The 16,626-nt window shown below is 35.5% G+C and overlaps 1 long non-coding RNA gene across 1 annotated transcript in view; it reads left to right on the top strand.

Moving 5' to 3' along the window:
* Window positions 1-16,626, top strand: part of LOC135210897 (uncharacterized) — a 378,905-nt gene that overhangs the window by 89,278 nt on the left and 273,001 nt on the right. The gene's annotated exons all lie outside the window — the stretch shown is intronic.

The raw sequence follows: 16,626 nt of genomic DNA, 5'->3' as shown, positions 1-16,626 counted from the left end.
GGATCCAAACAACATTATATCGGAAAATTAATTTCTATCACCAGAAATAAATTCCTCTGATTCCGCGTTGGCCGAGAAGAGAATCGAACTTCGGACCTGCTTCGGACCACCGGATTGGTAGCCTAGCGCGAAAACCACTCGTCCAACGTGGAACTCGAACCAGACCAGCTGGAAGTTAGAGTAAAAGCCCAGAGGAAGACTGTAACCAATGACTTTAATTTAAAGTTTTAACAGCAATGACTATAAAAACTAAAACCTTTAGCGGTAAAAGTCTTTTTCTAAACACTGGCGAATTATAACTGTCGTTTTCTCGAGTGACTAAAACGTCTAGAAAGGGTAATTTCTTGTCGTTTTCATATTCTACATTGAACTTAATATTTGGGAGTTTTGTGTTCGCATACTGTAGAAAAATATCAGCCCTTTCTTTGGCTCTAAAACGAACAAAAGTGTCATCTTCATATCTGCAGTGAAAGAGGGGAAGGAAGGCCAGAGGGCAATTGACGGGTAATTGCTCTTCTAGTGAACATATAAAATATTGGCAAAATATTGCCATTCCTTCAAGTTGACAGTATGAAACTCCATTATTACCAATAAAGGCAGTATCCTGCAGTGCCAGTTGTTAGAATTTCTTTAAATTTAAGGGTTTTACCGAAAATTTTAAGGAATTTTAACAACTGGTCAACCAGTATTTCGGTATTCCACTAGCAAAACAGTAGCCGACTTGTCGCCTACCAGTCACCCATTACAGTCAATGACGGGTGTAAACCGGTTTGCGACCCCTGTCGACCTGTTTCAACCACCTGGTCATCAGACACAAACTGGTTGGCTACAGGTAGCGAGCAACAGTGATCTCTCAACTCTGGCCCACTGGTAGCAGACCAGTCGAACCGAAAATGAAAGGATGTTGGGACCAGTTTCTGTGTGTTCATCAAAGTTAGTAGAGTTTGTTATCCAATTCCAATATATCAAGAACCAATAGGAGCTTCAAGATCTCGTGTCCGAATTCCAACGTCAATCGGCCCTTTGATCCACAAGCTTTTGAATTGGTGTTATTTGTGTCACAGGGCGTTGGAGGCGTTAGTTTTTAGTAGTTAGTCAATAGAAATTTTTTATTTTTTACTTATAAAGTTATGAAATAAACATAAGTCACTTGCCTCTTCCATACGTTTATGTTAATGTAGCCAGTGAATTTTTTGGTACTGGGAAGGTCTCTAGGCTAGAATAATGAACACTTTATACGACTGATTTCCCGCAAGTTAACCTCTACTTCTACTGTAATACATCACATTAATTTCCCTTCACTGATACACTTTTATGCTAAGCAAACTGAGCGTTTACTGTATCCGGTCACTCGCATGCTTCTAATTCACCTTTAATAAAGACACGTTGGTCAGGAGCGATTTTATTCATTCAGTGTTGCTTCTAAGGAGTTCTTCTTTTTGCTATATATTTACCAGTACGGAGCCATCATAAAGAGTAATATATTTTAGGCGACAGGACTAATGCATGCTGGTCGGCCCCATCGATTTCTGTTTTATCAAGAACATCGACGGAATCCATAATTTATTCCCTCATCGATATCCTGACAATTCATAAATTCTGCATTGCACAGGTTATCAAATTACTACGTACATTGATTAGCTATTAGCTGCTTCTACGTTTCCTTGGCGGAATATTTTCCTCTGGATCTGGCAGCAACAAAGCACTGACGAATTAGCTGCTTCCTTGAGATTTCGTTATAAGATAGAACACGAAATATGTTAGTTTCATTGATCAATGTTCCATACTCTTCAACCTGTTCTTTCCTATGAACATTTTTGGAGGCACAAATTAATGAAAGAAATCGTTGAAAGATATGGAAATGATATTTTCTCAAATATTATTTTTTTAGTTTTTTGGGGGGGTTCCGGTAAATGCATTGCTATGTTTCAGTGAATGTGATTCTCTCTCTCTCTCTCTCTCTCTCTCTCTCTCTCTCTCTCTCTCTCTCTCTCTCTCTCTCCTTATTCCCATTTGTTGTTCATCGTAGCTAAACTTTAATCATATTTCCAGTTCACTCTCGTCTGTAAGCGGCTTCCACACACATAATGGCTGCAGCGGCTGATAAGCAGAAATACAAATTCTGTCTTGTATTCTCTGCGGTTATTTTCTAACCTGAATTTCTTTTCCTGCTATATATGTTTATTCAGTAAAAGGTCCTTGGCTTTTAAGACATCCACTGTTTCTGATGAAGGTCCCAAAGAGAAAAATTTCCATGTAAATTTCAAATTATCATGGTAATCCGGGAAGTTCCGGTAATGTATCTCGAGTGCGGTTTCGGTTTTTTTTTCTCTTTTTATTCCATTACTTCAGCTATTGTAGATACCTTTAATCTTCAAAGAATGCTCGTTTACTACCTTTGTCGTTGTAGTTTTTTTCCCTACCTGTCAATAGTTTATATGTTTTGATGCTGTTTAGTGTATTTATTTAGAGTTTAGTTATCGTGGAATTACAACTGAGAAACCACTCTTCTTTCCAGTATGTCAGCCTAGAATTATGTACCTGGGTTCTAATCTAACGTTGAGTAATGCAGCTCAGGGTGGAAAGAGAGAGAGAGAGAGAGAGAGAGAGAGAGAGAGAGAGAGAGAGAGAGTGATCAGTGCTCCGTGCAAATGAATACTCTCATATCATAATTAAAAACGGGAGGGCCTTGACGAGGTAATCCTGACTCTACCGGGGACACCATTCACTTGTTCATTAAATATAGAAGTCTCTCTCTCTCTCTCTCTCTCTCTCTCTCTCTCTCTCTCTCTCTCTCTATGTTAATATATATATATATATATATATATACAGTGTGTGTATATGTATATATATATATATATATATATATATATATATATGTATATATGTATATATATATATATATATATATGTATATATATATATATATATATGTATATGTATATATATATATATGTATATGTATGTATATATACATATATATATATATATATATATATATATATATATATGTATATGTATGTATGTATATGTATTCTGAGGAATGAACTGATTCAAATGGAATATTGAAATTTGAAATGGTTAATGTTAGTTGTCCACTTCGATGGAACAGAACTTTTGGTAATATATAAATCTCATAGAACATATTGTCGATTGATCATCGCTTCCTATCGGTTGTCAATATTTTTATTTAGCTTTGCACGCTGTCTTGTCTCATAGCCAGCTTATTGTAAAGCTATTTCTACGGCATGGGTACGTTCCTTTCAAAATTCAGCACGCCTCTGTTTACATAAGCAACGAATTCGGTGCATAGTAATTATAGAACTGTTATGGGTCACCAGAGGTGACATAAAGAAATGAGGGAGTTGGAAAATAACAGACGTGAGCGATCAGTGGCCCGTTGGAATGTATACCATCTTTTATTAAAAACGTGATGTCCTTAACGAAGCAATAATCATCCCATGAAACGGTTCATATGAATCTCTCTCTCTCTCTCTCTCTCTCTCTCTCTCTCTCTCTCTCTCTCTCTCTCTCTCTCTCATTGCTTGGACGTTAATCGTAACGAAAATCTCCTCAGAATTTTTATGAGATAAAAGTTGGAAGCTTTCGTTCAGCGAAACGAGTGGTTGGGGAAAAGTATTGAAGATAATAGACAGCTTTTCTTTTCATTTATATCGAAAGTTTGCTTAACGTTTTCTTATCGCACAATACTAGTTTCTCTTTAGAATACGAATTGCTGAATATTTTGGGTTTCCTTTTTTAATGAAGTAATGCACTTGTTCGAGTTTGCGAACGATGAAGCAATTTTGAGTGAATGGAGATCGAACCGGAATTCAAATGATTTCGTTCGGTATTTCCTCTTGTCATTTTGCCCTGCTGTTTTGAATAATTTTATTATCGTTAACGAATTTCATTATCCCTTCAGTGTTTGCTTATATTTCCAGCTTTGTTGGTGGTGATACCTTTGCTTACGATGCTTCCTTTTGCAATATACCAATGTAGCTTTGTTCTTTCTCACTGTACTTTAAGTAACCTAATTGACGTAATGTCTAAGAATCAGGATATTAAGTAGATATTGATCTTCATTTATGAAAATTCTATTACGAATAGGACTGGTGTTGAGTTCACGTTTGTGAATTTTTCTGTAGTACTTTACCTCTTGTATCGATGATAGCTTTTTTTCAATATATTTTTAATAGGATTTTGGGTATGCATCATACTTTGAGATGAAAATGCCTGCCTTATATCTACTGCTCACGTTCACCACTTGTACAGCGGCATATAGTGAAAGTGAATTCTTAACTTCTCAATTTCCTGATATTAAGAAAATAATAGGGAACGAAATAAAGAATCGCCTTTCTAATCCATGTAAGTGATTTTATCGAGCATTTGTAACTCTTAATTTTATTCTTAGTCCTGAATGTGTACATTTTCTAAATCAGTTTGTGAAGACATGAATTGCAGATAGCTTTTATGTTAGAAGATAATCTAAAAGGAGTATTTTAAAGTTAAAGGCTTTAAACGAGGTAGATTCAAGGTGAGGCCAACATTTCGTAAACTGAAGTCTCCTTGAGCAAGACTTTTATTTCATTATGCAAAAAAATTATTTAGTATTCTGGTTTGTTTTTAGTGCATAGTGACCGAGTTTTGCTGGGTTATTCAATTTGGAGGGAGGAACCTTAGGTGAGGAAAATGTAACGCCTCGTGGGTGAAATCAAAAGGCATTTAGTAACTTGACATAAGTTCCCTTATTGGTGAATATAATAATAAATAAGAATAACTATAATAACTAATAATAATAATAATAATAATAACTAATCAATAATACTTTGTTTTTAAGTGGAACAACTCTAAAGAACGAACTCGGCCTTTATTTTTCACCTTGTAGAACGAACTTCACACTCCCTTACACCTTTGTAAATAAAAACCGAAATATTTATTGGTCTTCTAGTTGAAATGTAATTATAATGGATCCTGTTGAATTCTTCCTTTTTGTTCTAAATTTGGTACTGGAATCTTCCTTGGTCTTCAGACTGAATTATTTTGACCCAGGGCTTCTTAATTAAAAACTTTTAACTCCTTTTTTTTTAAACGGGAGAGGTCGTGCCGGGTCACAAAGTTCTTCTCGCAAGGTATCAAGTTGCACTAATTTTTTTTTCTACTTTGTTAAAATGCACGCACTTACGGATGTACTTCCGTCTGTACAGTTTACTCGTGCATACTGTTTAGAAATGGACACACAAATGTCTGTCTGTCTATCTATCTATCTATCTATCTATATTTATATATATCTGTATATATGTATATATATTTATATATAGACATTATTAATAAATATACACATATATGTATATACATATGCATATAGCATATTACATATAAATATATAATACGTGTGTGTGTGTGGATATAGCATATTACACCAGAAGCTATTTCCCTAAGTACGTAACGACTCCAGAGAAGAGAAAAAAGCCCTCACGAAGCAATCATCAGAATTTGGTCGATTGCCTCGCACACACTAAGCCACTTTCCTATTTTGCTTTTCCTGGTTACCGAAGCCCGCCGGTGCATCATCTTTACTCATTTTGTCACAAAATTTCCTCTTTTTTTTTTTTTCCGCTTTCCACCAGCTCTTCACACTTTGATCCATCTAGGTACTCACATGTGACAATTTTTCCAAAATGTAATTTTTGTTACTGTAATCCTGACTTTTCAAGAGTCCTTTTCTTTCCTCATAATGATAGACTGTTTCAGTGGTATAAAAGCACATATTGATGGTTAGCACTGAAGTACACATGTACATGCATATGCTACTACATGTGTATTGGTTAACTGCCATAATATATTATAATATATATTAATAAATATTATATATATATATATATATATATATATATATATATATAATATATATAGATATATAGATATATAATATGGGCTAACCTACTTACTTGGTTTACAAATCTCTTATACTCTAATTGATATGTTTCTAAATACGCATATTGGCTAAATTATTATTATTATTATTATTATTATTATTATTATTATTATTATTATTATTATTATTATTATTATTATTATTATTATTATTATTATTATTCTTATTATTATTAATTATTATTATTTTTTAATTATTTTATTTATTATTAATTATTTATTAATTATTATACAAGCCAAGCTGCAACATTAATAGGATTCGTGGAGCATAAGGAATTATTTGGATTTGTATACCTTATTAAGTTTGATTGAGGGGCGACTCATGCATTATTAGATAATCCTCTTTTCATTAGAAATAGAGAATGAATTATATGAGAGTTAATATCCTTCTAATTGGATAAGCAATTAAACGAAATGAGGGGACGCTATCAGAAAGTCCAAAACATTTCGCAACACTTGAGTCGCTTTTGTTTTGGATCGTCCTGTTTTTCTTTACAAGCGATCCCCTTCTTATTGGAAGGGAAGATATGCTAATTTGACCTTCGTGAATACATTATCATTATTGTATCCTTTCTGCTCTTTTATTGTTTATCTTCCAGTTATTTTCCTTCTTCGCCCACAGAAGTTATTCAACTCTCCGTAATGTAAACTGATAATCGAAATTAAATAAAAGTACGAAAATATATATATTTTTTTTCCGAAGTTAAATGGGCAACTGTAAAAGTCTCGCTTGTTGTAATGAATATATACAAAATTTTCTCTTTTCTTCAAACGTTGGTAATAATCCTTATGATGGCGTTGTAATGGTAAAATATCAAGATAAACGCTCCCCATCCCCACCTTCTACCTACACGCACGCAGGAACGTACATTTATCTTCTCTTCATAATTTCCCGCAATGTAAAAGCCTTGCAAAGTGTCATCCAATGTTTTAAACTCCTATATCAATGACGAATCGATGTAGGGACTTCAAGATAAAGACACTAATCAATGGCTTTCTAGAAGCTTTAAAGCTTGATTGAGACAATGTCCATTTTTGTCTTTTGTTAAGACGATTCCCTCTTCGACGTGGCTCAGTGGTAAGCGTGCCTAGTTCACGATCTGAAAGACTAGCCCTTGGGGGTTGGCTCCAATGTGTGGTGGGCGGGTGTCCAGGCGAGAGAACGGAGGGGTGGGCCGCCATAAAATCCAATATTCCTATGTTGACCCACGCAAGGAATTAGGGACCTAGTTGTTGGCTGACCACTGTAGATTGTAGCTAAAAATAAGGAACACTGGAGAAGAGAGAGAAAAAAAACCTGACATGAGTGTCCAGTGCTCTGGCAAGGTGTGCCACCAAAACAGGAGGGCCTCGATGGGGATGTCCACCCGGTGGCATTTCCTCTCTTATATATATATATATATATTATATATATATATATATATATATATATATATATATATATATATATATACAGGGTGTAACACAAGTTTATGCAAATAGTTCGGGAAATGAAAGAAAAGGTAATTCTAAGTAGAAAATGTTCTATAAACACGCATTTTAAGGCTTTGTTTATCGGTGAGATGAATTTTTAAAATAATCGGTTTCCCTTAACGCTGCACTCGGCCAACATGGCATATGCGATGTCTGAGTAGTCAGGGATAAGCAGTGGGGTGGATGGGGCTGGGGGAAGGGTTGATGAAGTGCATTAGACAACCGGATTGCTAGTCTTTTAACTGTGATTTTTTTTCTCGCAAGTTTTTGAAAAGTGTTACATTTAGTAAATCACCTGTGAGCCGACTTCACTGTAATCTAATTTTAATAATTATCTTTACGTATCAAGAAAGTAGTGTAAATGTCACGGAATTGTTGAATCAGGATTCAGGACTTCGCCCAAGCTGAATGATAATGAAAGTAATCATGATGACAAAGGAATGCAGGTAGGGAGGATACTGCACTTTGAACATCGATTTCTGCATGAGTATACTTTTCTTTCGTTTTTTTTTTTTTCCTAAAAAAAAAAAAAAAAAAAAGTGAATTTTCCATAATCCCACTCTTTCTTTCCCATTGACAGAGATAAAGACATTTTCTTCCCACTGAGAGAGACGAAGACATTTTCTTAGGTGTGTTTTTACCTTCGATTTGTGTATGATGGATACTTTTCATGGAAAAGGAGTAAACTTTTGAAAATACCTTTTACATCTTTATCTATGTGTAATGAATAGACCTATCTTTGATGGAGGGGAGATTCCATTCTGCTTGCTTTCTTTTCTTTATTGGAGTCCGGTAAATAACATTGACAGAGAGGGAGAAGGTTTCAATGAGACTAGCATTTTTCCCCTTGTTCAGTATCTAAAGAATACATTTGATTTGGAAGCATTTTATTCACATTGGCTTAATCGCCGATACCTTTTTTAATAATAGTGGAGTTCATTGTTGCAAAACTCATTCATAAACATCATATCTGCATATTCCATAGCACTGGAACGGTAAGGCATAGTCTCCAGTTTCTTGCTCACAAAATGAATAAGGAATCTGACACTTGTAACCCGAACATGCTCTTGGCAGAAAAGGGGAACTGTTGAGAGTAACAAGTGAAGTGATAAGCTCCTGTGCACGCCACTTGGCCATTGAATGATAACAGTTATTTTAAAAATTCGCCTCACCAGCCTTAAAATATATATGTTTATAGAACATTTTCTGGTCAGATTGACATTTTCTTTCGTTTTCCCAAATATTTGAATAAACTCGTGTTACACCCTGTGTATATATATATATATATTATATCTATATATATATATATATAATATATATATACTATATATATATATATTTATATATATATATATATAATATATATATATATATATGTGTGTGTGTGTGTGTGTGTGTGTGTGTGTGTGTGTATGTATGTATACATACGTATATATATTACATGATTATAGATTATATTTATACGTAGCAGATTGTAGCTTGTACCTTGCGGGTTCCATATGTACGTAAATCAGGGAACTCGCTTCTTGTATTTTGCGTTAATACAACATATCCTATACGAAATATCTAGTTGCAGGCATGACTTGATAAATTTAGATCAGAATATTTCACATGATATTTAATAAATGATGCCGTATTCTCGTTTATGTGATATTTTGGTTATATTGATCTGTGGTTTAAAGATAATAATCTGAGTTTTTTCTTTTTTTTTTAATGTGTTGTTGCGTGAGTTTCTTTTTTAGCCTGGCAATGTATTGTATCATTTGAAGACTGCATAGCAATGATCACCATATATTCTTCACTCCACTTTCTCTTTCATACACCACACACACACACACACACACACAACACACACACACACACACACATATATATATATATATAATATATATATATATATATATATATATATATAAAATGTATGTATGTATGTATGAATGTATACATGTGACATATCTATCTGCTCTCGTTTTTATTGATAAGCATGTGAATGGATATTGCTCGAATTATTGCGCCGTTGTTGTACGAACGACTTTTATTGCTCAAGTTCTTTATAACATCGAGAATTTTGATAGTCAAAGAATAACCTTTTACTTCTCGAAAACGTAATAGTTTGGGATTTCGTTTCCACTGACAACCTTGGCGATAGAAGAAGAGCTTTCCATTGTTGAACTCTGATCTTGAACCTGAACCCTCCAAGAAATAAGCTTGCTGTGTATGTATAGGTATTTATAAGTAGTGTTCGATTCTACAAGGCAGTACGTTAACTTTTGGAAAATCTCTATAAGAAAGGTAGTGGTGCTTCTGAGTTCATTGGTTCACGATGGACGTTTCATAATTCCGCTTTGAGTCTGGATTTAAAACTGAAATCAAATTGCAGGAAATTAGGTGACTTTAGAAATTGCATTCAACTATCCGGCAAGACTCCTTTAGTGTCAACAGACTTTGCTCATTACATTTTTTTATAAATAATTTTGTAATAATGACCAAATATCTACTTCCCTATATTGATGAATGTAGCACGAGTCAGTCTCTCTCTCTCTCTCTCTCTCTCTCTCTCTCGCTCTCTCTGTGATTTTATCCTTATAATGCTCATGAGAACTTTCTCAGCTTTTTGTGGAGATAGGGATTCCTGGGAAGGGAACGGCTTGTGCTAACAAGAAGCTAATATCAAGTAGATAATTGAGATCTCGACAACTTGGTTGTGACAGCTGCTGCTGATGACCCGTTCTTACAGTCCAAAGCTGGTACCCACGACCCAAGTCTGCCAGAAGAAATTTCTGTTTGCAAGAGGAATCTTTCTAACGGGTCCTCTTGTGTTCTCTCCGTTTTTATTTCGAGAGCCACCTCACTTTTCTTTGAGTTGAGCTTAATGAAGACGGAGGTGTGAAAGGGTTTGTAACGAAGTTAAAAAAAAAAAATAGTCGTGGGTAATGAGAATAGTGCGATTGAGAACGAGGAAGCTTAGGGAACCTTCGCAAAAAATAAAAGAATTTTGGAAAAATATTATTAGGAAGAAAAGTATTGAAAAGAACAGAATGGATATGGAAGAAGAAAAGCTTGGCTGAGATAAAGAAGTTTATTTCTTGAATAAGTTCCCCTTGTGACAGAGTAATATTTTATCACTCAAGATGGGCAGTTGTCAACTAAGAGGATTATGAAATAGCTGTACGATCATATAATTATATTGAGCGGAAATAGAAGAAATCATTGGTTTGATGTAAGGTATCTTTGCAATGGACTTAACTGTAGGTAGAGTACAATTCTTATTGCTATTAATTCTACGAGTATCTGCCTGTCTAGTTATTTATCGATCGATCTATCTGTTATTATTACTAGCATTTATTTACGTTTTCGCTCAGTTTTCGTCTCTTCGGCCTTAAAAGTCATCCATAAACTTTTTTTTATTTACCTCGACTATTCATGCATGTAACTACTGAGTTAGACAGATCCATCAGTCTTCATATGGATGCTCTTTCTTATCAAAAGCAGTTAACCAATTGAATCATTTTCTTCGAAATAAATTCAGTGTGGGAAGAATTTTCTTTTCATCGTTTTAGAGTTTTCCTTTGAGGGAAAAGTTTCATAGCAGCTCGAAAAATAATTCGTAAAATCGGATGAAGGTACAAAATACCCTTTTTGGAGAATGAAGAAAAAATGAGATTTTGTTTTGCTGAATGGGTTTTATAGAGGAGAACAGTCACCGCTCTCTCTCTCTCTCTCTCTCTCTCTCTCTCTCTCTCTCTCTCTCTCTCTCTCTCTCTCTCTCTTATTATCATGACAAATTTTAGTCGAATGAAAAATTTAGAATTTGTTACATTGAATAGATTTAAAAAGAGAGGGACTTTAATTTGTTTTCAAAGACGCTGTATTACCAGAAACATATTTCCCTCTCTCTCTCTCTCTCTCTCTCTCTCTCTCTCTCTCTCTCTCTCTCTCTCTCTCTCTCATATCATGACACTGTTCATCTGATGGCGAAAAAAACACGAGAACTTGCTTCGCTTGGCCAAGCTTAAAATGGAGAGCAGAAACCGCTCTCATTTTTTATGAAAAGGTACAGTATTTCAAGGAACCTGTTTCTCTCTCTCTCTCTCTCTCTCTCTCTCTCTCTCTCTCTCTCTCTCTCTCTCTCTCTCTCTCTTACATTTACCTGTGTAAATAGAAATTTCATTCAGCTACAACTTAAAAAGACTCCAATATTTTCTACTCTTTATGATGCCACCGATAGGAGAGCTCGGAATATAGTGATTAAGTTTTCTCTTGTGGAGTTTTTCATCTTGTGCTGAAAGAAAATCCCCTGACGTTCAACGAATGCAGCAAATATTTTCTCGGTTTTCTATAACAAACTCCTCTTTCATCATTTGGTCTTTGAGGATCCACTCATTATTTACAGTCGCGTTTTTGGTTTTCTGTCAACACGTGTGTGTCAGTGCGTTAAATTTCAAATAAGGTTTACCTGGGTCCTTTATCTAAGAGTGATTGATTCACTCCACCTTATTGATGATCTTTGTGAATCTGCTTTTGAGAAGTTGCAAGTAATATTTCTTTTGAGTAAGCAGCGTTTTTTGATGATGCTAAATGAAAGCTTTGCAAGTTTTGGATATCAGACAGTGCATGGAGCTGCAGACCTGATCGCCCAGACAGCAGTTGGGGCGTCTGAACAGAGATGTTATTATTGCAGACGAAACTGATATCCTGGTACTCCTGTGTTTCTATGTTAAAATGGAGAATAAAAAAGTAAAACGCACACACCACAACCAAAGCGTGGTACAACCGACATCCGACAATGGAACATTCAAACTAAAAAGTCGTCATTGGGATTAAATGTCTGCAACGGCTTCATTTTTATTCACGCCATTTTGGGGTGTGACAGCACCTCTCAGTTGTTTGGGATTGGCTAAGGCAAAAGGTCTAACGAAGATCATGGAAAAATCATTATTTATGGAGTATGCTGAAGTATTCTACAATACAAACTGTCTGAAAGAACACATAATTACTGCCGGGGGAAATGTTACTAATGTTATGTATGGAGGAAAGACATCTGATGCCTTGGATGAACTACGATACAGAGGTTTCAGTACAAAGGTGGCTGACAAAAATATGGTTCAAGCTGTTCAAGCCCAGTCACTTCCATCGACTTCACCTGCTGTTAAATTTCATAACTTGCGGGTCTACTACCAAGTGCAGGATTGGAAAGGTAATACATCTCTTCTAATAGGGGATTGGGGTTGGAAATACAGGGTGGTCAACTCCAACCAGTACTCACTGACCTTCTCGCACCACCGGTTCTGCTGGATATCATAAGCTGTAAACGCAAGACAGATTGTAGTACTTCAAGGGGCTCATGCAGAGAACAGGCTTTGGACTATTCATCAGCGTGCAGTGAATGTTACGGTATATATACTCTGCAGTATCTCCAATACAGAAGAAGTATACGACGATGGTGTTTTTGCTGGAGAGTAATATACGTTGACAATGAGAGTAATGTTTTAATTGTGCTAGTAGTTTTTCATAGAGTGTGCGGCAATATAAACGATTTTGTACAAATTTAACAGTTTCCTCAAACATCTGTATTACTATAATGTTCATAACTTGACTTCCTTTATTTATAACATTATGTAATAAATGGAACATGATAGAAACAAAATTAGAGGAAATCTTTATATGATTCCTGGTTCAAAAAACCTTTCTATTTGGTATATATTTGAAGTTAGTCAATCTAAGATGGCTGTCAATATGGCGACTTTTCCATACTTTGTTTTCTAGACTTTTGGTATGTTGTTGGGGCAATTATTACTAGTCTAAAAAATCTGTTTTTCTTTTACAATTCCCTCCATGTTTTCAAATAAACTGACTAGACTAGTTAGTCACGATCGATCATTAGTTGTTCTCGAGCCGTGCTCGAAGATTGAGAACGTGAGTAATTCAGTTTGATCACTCTTCTCTATCTCATTAATAAATTCCAAATGTTGGCCACAACTGACGTTTGTACCTGATTTTTCTGACTGCAGATAAGTGATTTCCTTCAAAAGGCCGAGACCCTCTGACGTCAGAGTGGTCACCTGAAAATTGTTATATGACTCATTGCGTTTAGTAGTCTATCATTTTCATCATTATTGTTTTTTTATTTACTGAAGTGCAACGTCATGGAAGTATTTTTATAGTGTTAATGCAAATACTTCTGAAACATTCACACTTGAAGTTGGTGATGAAGGTGTGGTGATACAACCCTGTTAACATTATTCTTCACAGACATCGGGAATTTAGTGAAGTATTATTTTGGAAATAATGAATGTATAATCTCCGTGTAAAATATTCAGCCACGAAATTTAGGGACTAATTGGTTATTTAGTTTTCCGGGACAATTAGTCAAACTTTGAGAGGATTCGCCAGGTCCATGAATCATCGGGAGAGTAGCAAAGACTTTCAATTTGTCATTTGCAGTGCAATACACTGTGACTGGTTTAAAGCGGACGTATATGTTGGCTTTTGCGTCATTGAGATGGAAGTTACTTTCCAATCAAAGTGGCGTCATAATGAAAGTGTTGAACAGCCTTTAATCACTTTCACCACGCACCTTTTAAGGACAGTCAAGTAATTATGCTTTATGTTCGTGTGTGCTCTTCCTCCATCCTGGCATATAAATATGTACATTTCCTCTACAATGTACTAATCCTTATGAAAATATCTGCTTAGACGAAACCAGTCAGGAATATACATTTTTTTTCATCTTTCCTTGTGGTATTTTGCTCTGGGAATTTCACACACACGCACACACATATATATATATTTATATATATATATATATATATATATATATATATATATATATATATATATATATATAGATATATATATATGTATATATATATATATATATATATATATATATATATATATATATATATATATATTATATACATATATTACAATGTATATATGTATTTATATTTATGTGTATGCGTGTGTATGACTTTATGGTTCAGTTCTTCCAATATCGCCCAATAGTATGAGACACGAGTTAAATCCCACGAAAGGGCAACGACTTGTGGTTGTTTCCTTAAGTCAAGTGTGCCTCTGCCTCTGCAGTGAACTATGTACTTTGTGATTAGTCAGATATGGTAGAGATAGGCATTGCTTTGGTTAGAGAAAGATTCCAGAGGAATGGATAAGAAGAGTAAAGGTTCTCTTGTATAGGAGTAAAGGTGACAGAGGTAATTTCAACAATTACGGGCATAAAATTCCTCGGAGTACCAAGGAGGGAGTGTTGCAGGATGTTGATTGAGAAAGTAACAGATGACAGCTGGAAGGATTGTTAGGGAAGGGGATCAGACAAGACAGGGGCAGTGGTTTTTTTGGGGAAACAGATATGTGAGAATTTTGAGGGCAAAGAGAAATGCCGCTGTGTTTTACATACTGACCTAGAAGAAACTCATGACAGATTTGATCAAGATGCAATATATGGAGGGCACTGAGTATGTATGGTGTAAATTTTTAAGTGATTAAAACTTTCAAAGTCATAAACAAGCTAGTGGGTATGAGGTAAGGGTGTGTATCTCAAAGGAGCGTATGTGGATGTCAAAGTTAGGACGCATGGAAGGACTGTTGAGCTAGGGCTCCTTCGCAGAAATGAAGTGTGGTCATTAAAAAATGAATGCTGGTTGAATAGTTTGTGTAATATACATGAGGGTGAAATATTACAAGAGTGAGAAGCGTGTAAATATGATGCAGAAAAATGAAGAGGAGTGTAAAGGTGGATGACAGTGCCGAGAAGGTATGGTCACGAGGGCGGAATGAAGGATGATGGATTGACGAATCGAGTGTATAATTCATTATTGTTGGGAGGAGAGGGAAGAAGAAAACCTAAAAATGACTGGGTAAACAAGTGGAAAAAAGACTAGAGCGAAGTCTTTTAATATCCAGAAAGCGAGAGGGATGGCTGGTACTCTACATCGTAGATAAGGAGTTGGACCCGCTGACGATGAGCCATCTGTGTTTATCTGCTGTGTATGAAGTATCAAATATTGTGGAAGTTTTGTGCAAGTAGAGATCTTCCTTGATACTACCGTTAACGAATGGAATGGCGATAATTACTGTTATTTTTTGCGGGTAGATCTTCCCTTGTGAGATGAAACGCTGCCTTTCTTGAGACGTAAATATATTTACATAATTTGTTTTACTGAAATAAAATTGGAAATATATAAAAAATATATTTTTAGTAAAGCATTCATTTTTTCAAACATGAAGCGCCCTCTCTCTCTCTCTCTCTCTCTCTCTCTCTCTCTCTCTCTCTCTCTCTCTCTCTCTCTCTATAGTGTTTTGCTGGTGTATTTTTCCTCTTAAGATGCTCAGCGTTCTACCTCATATCCGTGGAAAGAAAACACCCAGAAAAAATAAGAGATCTGGAAATATACGTCCTCCTCCTCCTCCTCCTCCTCCTCCTCCTCCTCCTCCTCCTCCTCCTCCTCCTCAAGGCATCTCTCCCACTTGAAAACCCTTCAGCATTTAGTATGTTTTCTGTCTAAGTTCTCTCTCATTAGTCCATTCCTGCCTCTTGCCTCATATTCTACTATCACGAACAGTACTGAGTAGATTCATACGATAAAGTTTCCCCTGTGGTCTTGTCGTCTAGTACACTTTTTTCCTCTTGTTTGGTTAGACGGGGCCGAATCCCGAGTTCGGTCCATCTTTAGTAGTCTTTGATTTCGTCTAACAGGCATTTTGTTTTCATTTTATTTACTCTTTCAACTGAGAAATAAGGTGTTTTGACTATAAAACACGTCAATACTACTACGGGAAGCAGATGTTCGAGCCAAAGCTCCTTTAACTTTCAGTCTGTCTATTTCCTTGTCCTATTCGACACATGGAATAGGTCAAAGTCGGGCAGTGTTAGGAAGTTTAGTCGATTTTTCTTCCCGTTTCCGTATTCTTTACAATAATTAGTGGGGTTTTCCTATGTCCTATTTAACATACAATCAGTCCTGTTGGCGGCCCTTAGCGTTGATGACCTAAGCCGTTGCGATGTAAGGTTAGCAAACTGTTATTCCAATGTGGGCTTTGACGATTTATGGTGCTCTCTCTCTCTCTCTCTCTCTCTCTCATTCTCTCTCGTCTCTCTCCTCCCTTCTCTCCTTCCCCTTCTCTCCTCTCTCTATATATATATATATATATTATATATATATATATATATATATATATATAATATATAGATATATA

The sequence above is a fragment of the Macrobrachium nipponense genome, chromosome 4 (genome assembly GCF_015104395.2).
Source record: "Macrobrachium nipponense isolate FS-2020 chromosome 4, ASM1510439v2, whole genome shotgun sequence".
NCBI classification, from domain to species: Eukaryota; Metazoa; Arthropoda; class Malacostraca; order Decapoda; family Palaemonidae; genus Macrobrachium; species Macrobrachium nipponense.
The sequence above is the reverse complement of the archived record's forward strand: the minus strand, read 5'-3'. Positions and strand labels throughout refer to the sequence as shown.